This window comes from Megalobrama amblycephala, linkage group LG1 (assembly GCF_018812025.1).
Source record: "Megalobrama amblycephala isolate DHTTF-2021 linkage group LG1, ASM1881202v1, whole genome shotgun sequence".
Lineage (NCBI taxonomy): Eukaryota > Metazoa > Chordata > Actinopteri > Cypriniformes > Xenocyprididae > Megalobrama > Megalobrama amblycephala.
This window is the reverse complement of record NC_063044.1, coordinates 15,565,504-15,573,301: the sequence shown is the minus strand read 5'-3', so window position 1 is coordinate 15,573,301 and position 7,798 is coordinate 15,565,504. Positions and strand designations below refer to the sequence as shown.

The 7,798-nt window shown below is 37.2% G+C and overlaps 1 long non-coding RNA gene across 1 annotated transcript in view; it reads left to right on the top strand.

Annotated features, from left to right (window-relative positions):
- The window catches only part of LOC125264190, a 23,905-nt gene extending 23,004 nt beyond the window's left edge, over positions 1–901 (top strand). The window contains exon 3 of the long non-coding RNA XR_007184022.1: positions 822–901. This is a non-coding gene — a long non-coding RNA (uncharacterized LOC125264190). The remainder of the gene's footprint in view (positions 1–821) is intronic.
- The last annotated feature ends 6,897 nt before the right edge of the window (positions 902–7,798 follow it).

Here is a 7,798-nt window from a genome sequence, read left to right as displayed (position 1 = left end):
AATCTTATACAATAGCAGGGAATTCACATAGCTCGGAGGCAACGAGGTGCAGTATGTTGACATTGAAAGACGTGTCACTGGAAGATGAAACTGTGCCAAAGGGAAAGAACTTGAAAATGGATCATAAATAGAAAAGGACTTTGAATATATAAATAAATGTGCTGTGTGTGGGTTTTGCCTATCTTATTGTGAGGACAATGACAAAAATTAGATTTAATTTAGGGCCATATGCAAAACTCGCCATCAAGATGCATTACCATGGCATTACTAGGGTGGTTTAGGTGGTTGCAAGGTGGTTGTTTACTGGTCCAAGCCAAAACAGACCATCTCTAAATCTATGATATTTTAGTCTTTAAATAGACTGGGGAAAAAATTATATATATATTTTACTTTAGATATAAAGATGTCTTAGGATGTTTCTTGAGATATTTATCAAAATTAAGTGCATCTTGATTTAAGAATGTTTAGATATTTGTATTAGAAAACAAGACAAAAAATACTGAGGAAGAAAATCTTTTTTTTTTGCAGTGTTTAGGCTCAGATTCTTCCTTCGGTGTAAGTCTTTGGGATTTTTTTGTTTGTTTTTTTGTCTGCCAGAAACAAAATCATAAATATGGTTGCATAAAAAAAGTAAAATTCCCATCTAATCAATAAAATACACAATTTGAGACCTCACTGCACAAATAGTGCAAGATAAGCGACGGGTAAATTATGTTTTTAGAAAGTAGTAGAGATGCTTGTGTTATCATGCACAATTAATTCCCCAAAACAATAGCCACCATTTTAATAGATTTATTTTTGACATTTTTGCCTTTATTTAGATAGTATGGTTGGAGAGAGAACAGGAAGTGAAGTGGGAGAGAGAGGGGGCCAGGATCGGGAAAGGACCACAAGCCGCGACTCAAGCTTGGGTCGCCGGAAGCGCAAATGCCCGGAGCTCTACCCATGAGGCTATCGGCTTCGACCAATAGCCACCATTGTATAAAAACAAACACAGCCTCAACAAACACACCATCATGAAAACATGAAATCCCCCGAATCCATATGTTTTGTTTGATGCACAAAGAATCAAAGAGAACCGGAGAAACAGAAGTCTCGCCTGCGGACTCTGATGTCAAAGCCCTGACAGCTGAAGGAATTCATATTGGCAACAAATACAACAAACCAAAACACCCCAATCCATGTTTTCCAGAGGTACTGTAGGCATGTAAACCATAATTGAGCTGTGCTTGTAAACTTCTTCAGTCTGGTATTGATTTATGGCCGACAGCTACAGTGACCCCCACTGCAATTTAACAAGAGACTTGCATAGAGAAATTTGTGCTGGAAAATAATAAAATAAAAATCACAAAGCATCTATTTTAAACCAAATATCTATCCTGTTTTTACATTATGTTTGCTTTTTCACTCCTCAGATGTTCTCAGCTGGATGATTTGAATACAAGCTTATTGATTTACCATTATCTTCAATGGGAATGAAAAATCCATGGCTTTCTCTTTAAATAACCATCAGATGTGCTCAAGCAAATGTGTAAGACGTGTGGTGGGAATTAGAGTCAATATAACATGTGATACTCTTTATCAAATGTGGGTTTTTTTTAAACAAAAACAAGATTGGACCTCTGTGACTATTTGCTTATCTGCAGTTTATTAGTAACCAAACTAATTTTATTATGTGATGCATATTTGTCGGCTATACGAAACAAGTAAGTTTTCTGCACTAAAAAAAAAAAAAAAAAAAAGTTTATTATTAACTATTTGCATTATTTGATTTTATATTTTTCCAAATGCATTTATTCAAATTTAATGAGCATAAATCATTGTGAAAACAATTACATTTTTTCTGTTAAAAAGTATGAACATGATTAAGATATGACTAGCTTTGAAACGAGCAATATTCAATTAGTTAAAATGTATGAGATTGAAAGAAATTGGATTTATTGATGATAAATATAAACCTGGTTATTGTGTATTTAAAACACGTTTAGTTCATTTATGTATGACTGACAAATAGGCTTACAGCTAGATCAAACTAAGTAACTTCACAGAGCTGGAAATAACTATATTTGTGCGCTATTGTATTATTTTACAAGTGCATACATGTGCCATCAAGTAAAACTGACTTGTCAAGTCACCTTTTTTTATATAGCACTTTATACTAGAGTTGTCAAAAGTACAGACCGTGCTACCAAGTCGGTACTGAAATTTTAAAAATGTGACACTTTGAGCGATGTTGAGTGGATTCGTAAACACCTCTGATTGGCCATTGTGTTCATGCGCTCATCAGATATGTCTGCGAAGTGTTTGAAAGCAGGCGTCTGTCTGACGGCTTCTGTGTGTATCTGTATAAGCTCTCGGTGAAGAGCGTCAAAGATGTATATTTACAACATGTTTTTGAAGCATTGATCATTGTAGCCTATCTGATGAGCGTGTGAACACAATGGCCAATCAGAGGTGTTTATGAATCCACTCAACAGCGCTCAAAGCCTCACATTTTTAAAATTTCAGTACCAACCTGGTATCGCGGTCAGTAGTTTTGACAACACTGCTTTATACAATACAGATGGTTTCAAAGCAGCTTTACGGTGATAAACAGAAAATAATGATTCAATGATGCAAACAGAATTTAATTCTGCTGTAAAGCAGCTCTAAAAAGACAATAATAAACACAACAGTCATTATACAGTTGAAATCAGTTCAGTGTTGATTCAGTTTGGTTCAATAACTGTAAAGTTCAATTACGAATTGAGATCAATTCATCTATAAAGCAGCTCTGGAGATGATGTCAGCGTCCAGCTCAGTTCAGTTCTCATCAAATAGTGTCAGTTCAGTCAAATCAATAATATTACTGAATATTAAGCGTCCCTAACTAAGCAAGCCAAAAGGCGAGAGTGGCAAGGAACCCAAACTCACACAGTGACAGTAATGGAGGGGGAAAGGGGGGGCAGTTCTCCTCTGGTCCGACGAACGAACATTAATTCCAGGCTGCATCCCAAGTCAAATTGTGGATTGATATCGTTCAGAATATTTCATCCAGCTCCTTCTGCTTGAAGATGGGGATACAGTACATTCTTTGCCAGCATTTGTTGAAGCTGGCCAAAGGATCTGTACAGAGGACTGGTTCTCATGGTCTTCGCTGAGGATCTGTGTCTCTAGGGCTCGTCTAGAGATCTTTAAAGTAAACCATTTGTGATTTGTTTTTTTAAAAAAAAGGAAGATATTCTATTCCTGCTTGACAATTCCAAATTCCACAGTCTTCATTGTAATTCCATGTGATTGTATCTTTTCAATCACAGTTTGAAACAAAACCCCCCCATCCAATCACCAGCACGGGCTACTCGACATTCCCTGGCAGATTCTTACACGCCTGCATTTCCATATAGATGGAGCACCACATTAAACTGCATTGTATTGTCCATTTATCCTATCACCGTTTGTTCCAGATATTCTTTTTTTAATATTCTTCATCTTCCCCACCCTTTCCTGGCACATCCACGATCGTCTTTTTATTATGTGTGTGATTGGTTTTGTCTGCCCAAGTGAATGCGCTATGCTGTAACATCGGCTAAACGATTGTAGGGCAGAAAGAACTCAAGGCTGCAGTGTGAAATAGCTGCATTGACCCTGAGACCGGATAGTCCGCTGTCAATGTTGAGGTGGTCAGAGAATCCCTTAAGCTCCGCTGCCAGGGAAATGAGAATTAAAATGCAAGGGGAACAGTCAGATAGTCTTTCCCGAGAGTCACGGAGGAGAAGGGCAAAGCCAACTCCACACTTGTACACATATGCCAGTCTAGATTTGCATGACACTGCCCAGGGGAACATTTTATTGTTCCGAGGTTGCAGGATACTTAATAGAGATCTCTGTTATGTTTTATTTATGTGTCAACTTTGCCTGTGAGGTTTCTCCTGAAATTCCTTTGGGGAAATCAAAGTGCAATTGAGACAATCATTGACATGCTGCAAGTGAGCTATTAATTTGGATTGGTCTAGTGAGAATTTGATGAGAAATGTTGAGATCATATTGAGAAAACTGACTTTTAATAGCAGACTTTGGGATATTGACAAAAATGAGCACAGTTTGAGATGTTGTTGGTTAAATTACTACACTAGAAAATGGCAACCTAAAAATGTTAGCTACCCTGACAGCAACATAGTGTCGGCCCAGATCCGACCCACATCCGGTCCACGTTTAATCCACATGTACCAGATGTGGGCCAGATCTGGGCCACACTATGTCTATATATAGAGTGGTGCAGGGATGATGTATTTTTGAAGGCCAAAACCAGGAAACGAGTTAGCATTTCAGCACTTCTGGTTCCATAGTCTTGAAGTCAATGGGGGTTTTTTTTATTGGTTTTTGGTTAAATGTTTGAAATATGGTCTGTGGTGAACACAAGATCAAGATATTTTCACATTTTATTCTACAATATAAAACACATAAGTAATACCCTCTTGTGATTTACGTGTCTTGTGAAAGTCAGTTGCTAAAAAGTGATTAAATGGGTCTACAGAGGTTGATGGGGACATTAAACATCAGCTGAACAGTTAAACTCATCTACTTATAGTCACTTTCACAACCTTGTGTTTATAATCATGCTCTTGCAAACTATTATAACTCAAACTTTCAATGAAAATGTTTTTAAACGAAGTCTGAAAGAGCTGTCGGAAACTTAGTGATGGTGACTTTGAAGTCGAGTGACCGTGGTGTAGTTAGTTTATTGCCTATTCAGCTTTTGACTTCTGCCAATTTTATTTACGCTTCAAAATTCATAAAGGTTTATTTGTTTATTTCTGAAGATTATCACGATGAACAAAACATGTAAGAATAATAAGCTTTTGTTAGTCACAGACCTTATATAATCCAAAAGCCAATGGAAAACTCCTATTGGGTTTTTGGCAAGGGAACCAGGGTGATGCTAACTTCCAGGTTAGCCTAAAAAAAAAATCTTCTCTGCACCACTCTAATTGATCTAACTCTTAAAATTGTTTTGTTACTGCAACCTAGTATTCAGGCAGATTTAGTATGGTCAAATAATATTTTCAACTTCAGTCAGACCAGTTTATTTAGATGTTACCACGCATATCAGTGTATTAATCAGGAAAAAACATCTGTGGTGACATACACTCATCAAGGTTCTTTACTGGCATCTGTGGTTCCATAAAGAACCATTAACACAAATGGAACCTTTCCATTGCACGAAAGGTAGTGGAAAAAGGTTTTTTAGATATATAAAATGTTCTTCACACTAAGAAAAAATGGTTCTTTCAAGATCCGTTCACTAAAAGGTTCTTTGGGAACCTAAGATGGTTCTTCTAATGCATTGCTACAAAAACCACATGAATCTTTAAGTTCAAACCTTAATTTTCACTTTCTTCTGCGGAACACAAAAGAAGAACATTGGTCCAAACAACATTTAACCCATTTTACTTTCATTGTATGGACAAAAACACACACATTTTACACAATATCTTCTTTTGTTTTAGAACGGTATAAGAGTGATGACAGAATTTTTATTTTTGGGTAAACTATCCCTTCAAACTATAGTCTCCATTTGATCTCCATTTAATCTCATTGTTGCATCTTAAAAATAAGGGTTCTTTATTGACACCTATGGTTTCATAAAGAACATTTAACAATGGAACCTTTCCATTCCACCTTATTCTCTGAAGTGGACAAAGGTTCTTTAGATTATATATACAGTATATATTAAAAAAAATAAAATTCTTTTTAAGAACTGTTCACTGAAAGGTTCTTTAGGCTGCTTCTGTTGCATCGCTGCCCTTTTGGAATCTTTACATCTAAATTCAATCTTTTAAACATGTAGGAGAAACATGGGATGTGAATAGATCTCATATGTGATTTTTCTGTCCAATGTGTGAAATTGCTAGCATTATTTTTCATGCAGAATCAAAATGCTGCACATTTCGATGCCAATAACACCAGCACATACTCCACTGTCCCACCTCTCTTTATACATCTTTACTGACAGTATACAGTATTTTAGACCAAAGTCAGTCAGCGTAGATGCATGGTGAAGAGAACATGCTTCAGCGCGTGATATAATATTGACAGGTCAGCCACCGCGGTCCTGCCGGATCGCTCTGCACCCTGGGGAACTCCGCTGTCTGTTTTGGGCCCCCTCCCCCTCTGCCGACAATCCCAACCCCCTTCATGTGCTCTGGGGGTAGAAGAGCGGCACGCCATGGTACTTTCTGATGAGCCCACACTCCTGCCAGCGATGTGCATGACAATGACATAGAGAGAGCGTCTTGATAATTGATAGGAGACTAGATTAAAGTGCAACCAGAAAATTAACCGAGACACCATATTTTTATCTGACCAATCACGTAATAATTGAAAAATAATGGAAGTTGAAGCTCGCAGCACTGGGAGAAAATTACATGGATGCATTCTGATTGCATGCAAAAAGCTTTGCGGCTATAAAGAGTAAATTTAAAATGACTTTCTGGTGTAATCGCATTTCTTTCTTGAGGCTTGTTATGTGGAAAATCTTGATTATCATTAAATAAAGCAACATTTTAGAGTGCTCTGGTAAAGAAAGCATATAACTTCTTCGAAAATCTATTTTCTGTCATATTGCATGTAGTTTTTGATATCAGCTCATTAGGATACCAGAACTTAATGAGCTCCCACTGAGCTGAGATAGAATGCCTGTAGGCCCCTCTTAACATTTTCTAATACCCTTCCAGTCCTCGACCAATCCTCTTCCATGACCCTTTATAGCGGGATAAATGCAACGCTTGGTTGGGCAATGAAGGCTACACTTATAGTCTGGCACACACTGCTCTCTCTCTCTCTCACACACTCTCTTTCAAACCCTTTCTTTCTTTAGCACTTCAGTGCCTGGCACTCAATAAGTGGAACCCCTATTTTGGGTGTTCTGTGAATGAGTTTCCATACATGGAAAAGCTCTGCAACAATCACAGTTTAAGATCTCTTTGAGAGGTTTCCATCCAGTCAACTGTCTTTTGCTGCCAACCAGAGAGCTCTTGTAATGGTTAAGGTCATTGTCATTATCAAAAGCTGTGTCTGAATTCCTGTGCATGTGCTGAATTTGATGAACTGACTTCTCGACTGATGTATATTCAGGTGTGTAGTATAAATATATTCCTGGAAATACTGCATCCGTCATGTTGGAATTGTCCTTTAGCCTTTGGGTTCTTTGACCTGTGAAGTATGAAAATAATTTACTCAGGCTTTGTTAAACATGTACAATTTAACCATGAGGAAAATCTTTCTTGATACTTTAACGCAACCGTCGGGTTCCGGAAGTAAAAACTCCATTCATTTTCTCAATAAGAAAATTGATTTTGAATGATAACTTATAAACATTTAAAGGGAAGTTATTAATCGATAGTATTTGCTTCTGTTGAAGCCATCAGCCTGCTTTAATTCAGCATATTTTTTTTAAATAATCATGTTTGACAGTGGAATTCCAGGTGAAAAACTACGTTACCCATGATGCTGTACAGAAAATTACACCAATCAAAAAGCCTTTATTAAGCCAAAATACTAGCTCTTTAGCTCCACCCACTCCCATGAAGCACTGCGAATGATGCAATGGACAACTCATTTACAAATAACCAGCATTTGTAATTGAGTAGTTTATATTTCTCCATCATTTTTAATTTGATTATGCTGTTTGCAATGCTTCATGGGATTGTAGTTCTTTCCCTCACTAAAGCCGTTATACTTAATTTTCATTTGCTTCAAATCAAAGTTTGTATTGCTGTGATTGACGTTGTAGCCGATTGGCTTGGTGGCTTATAACTCT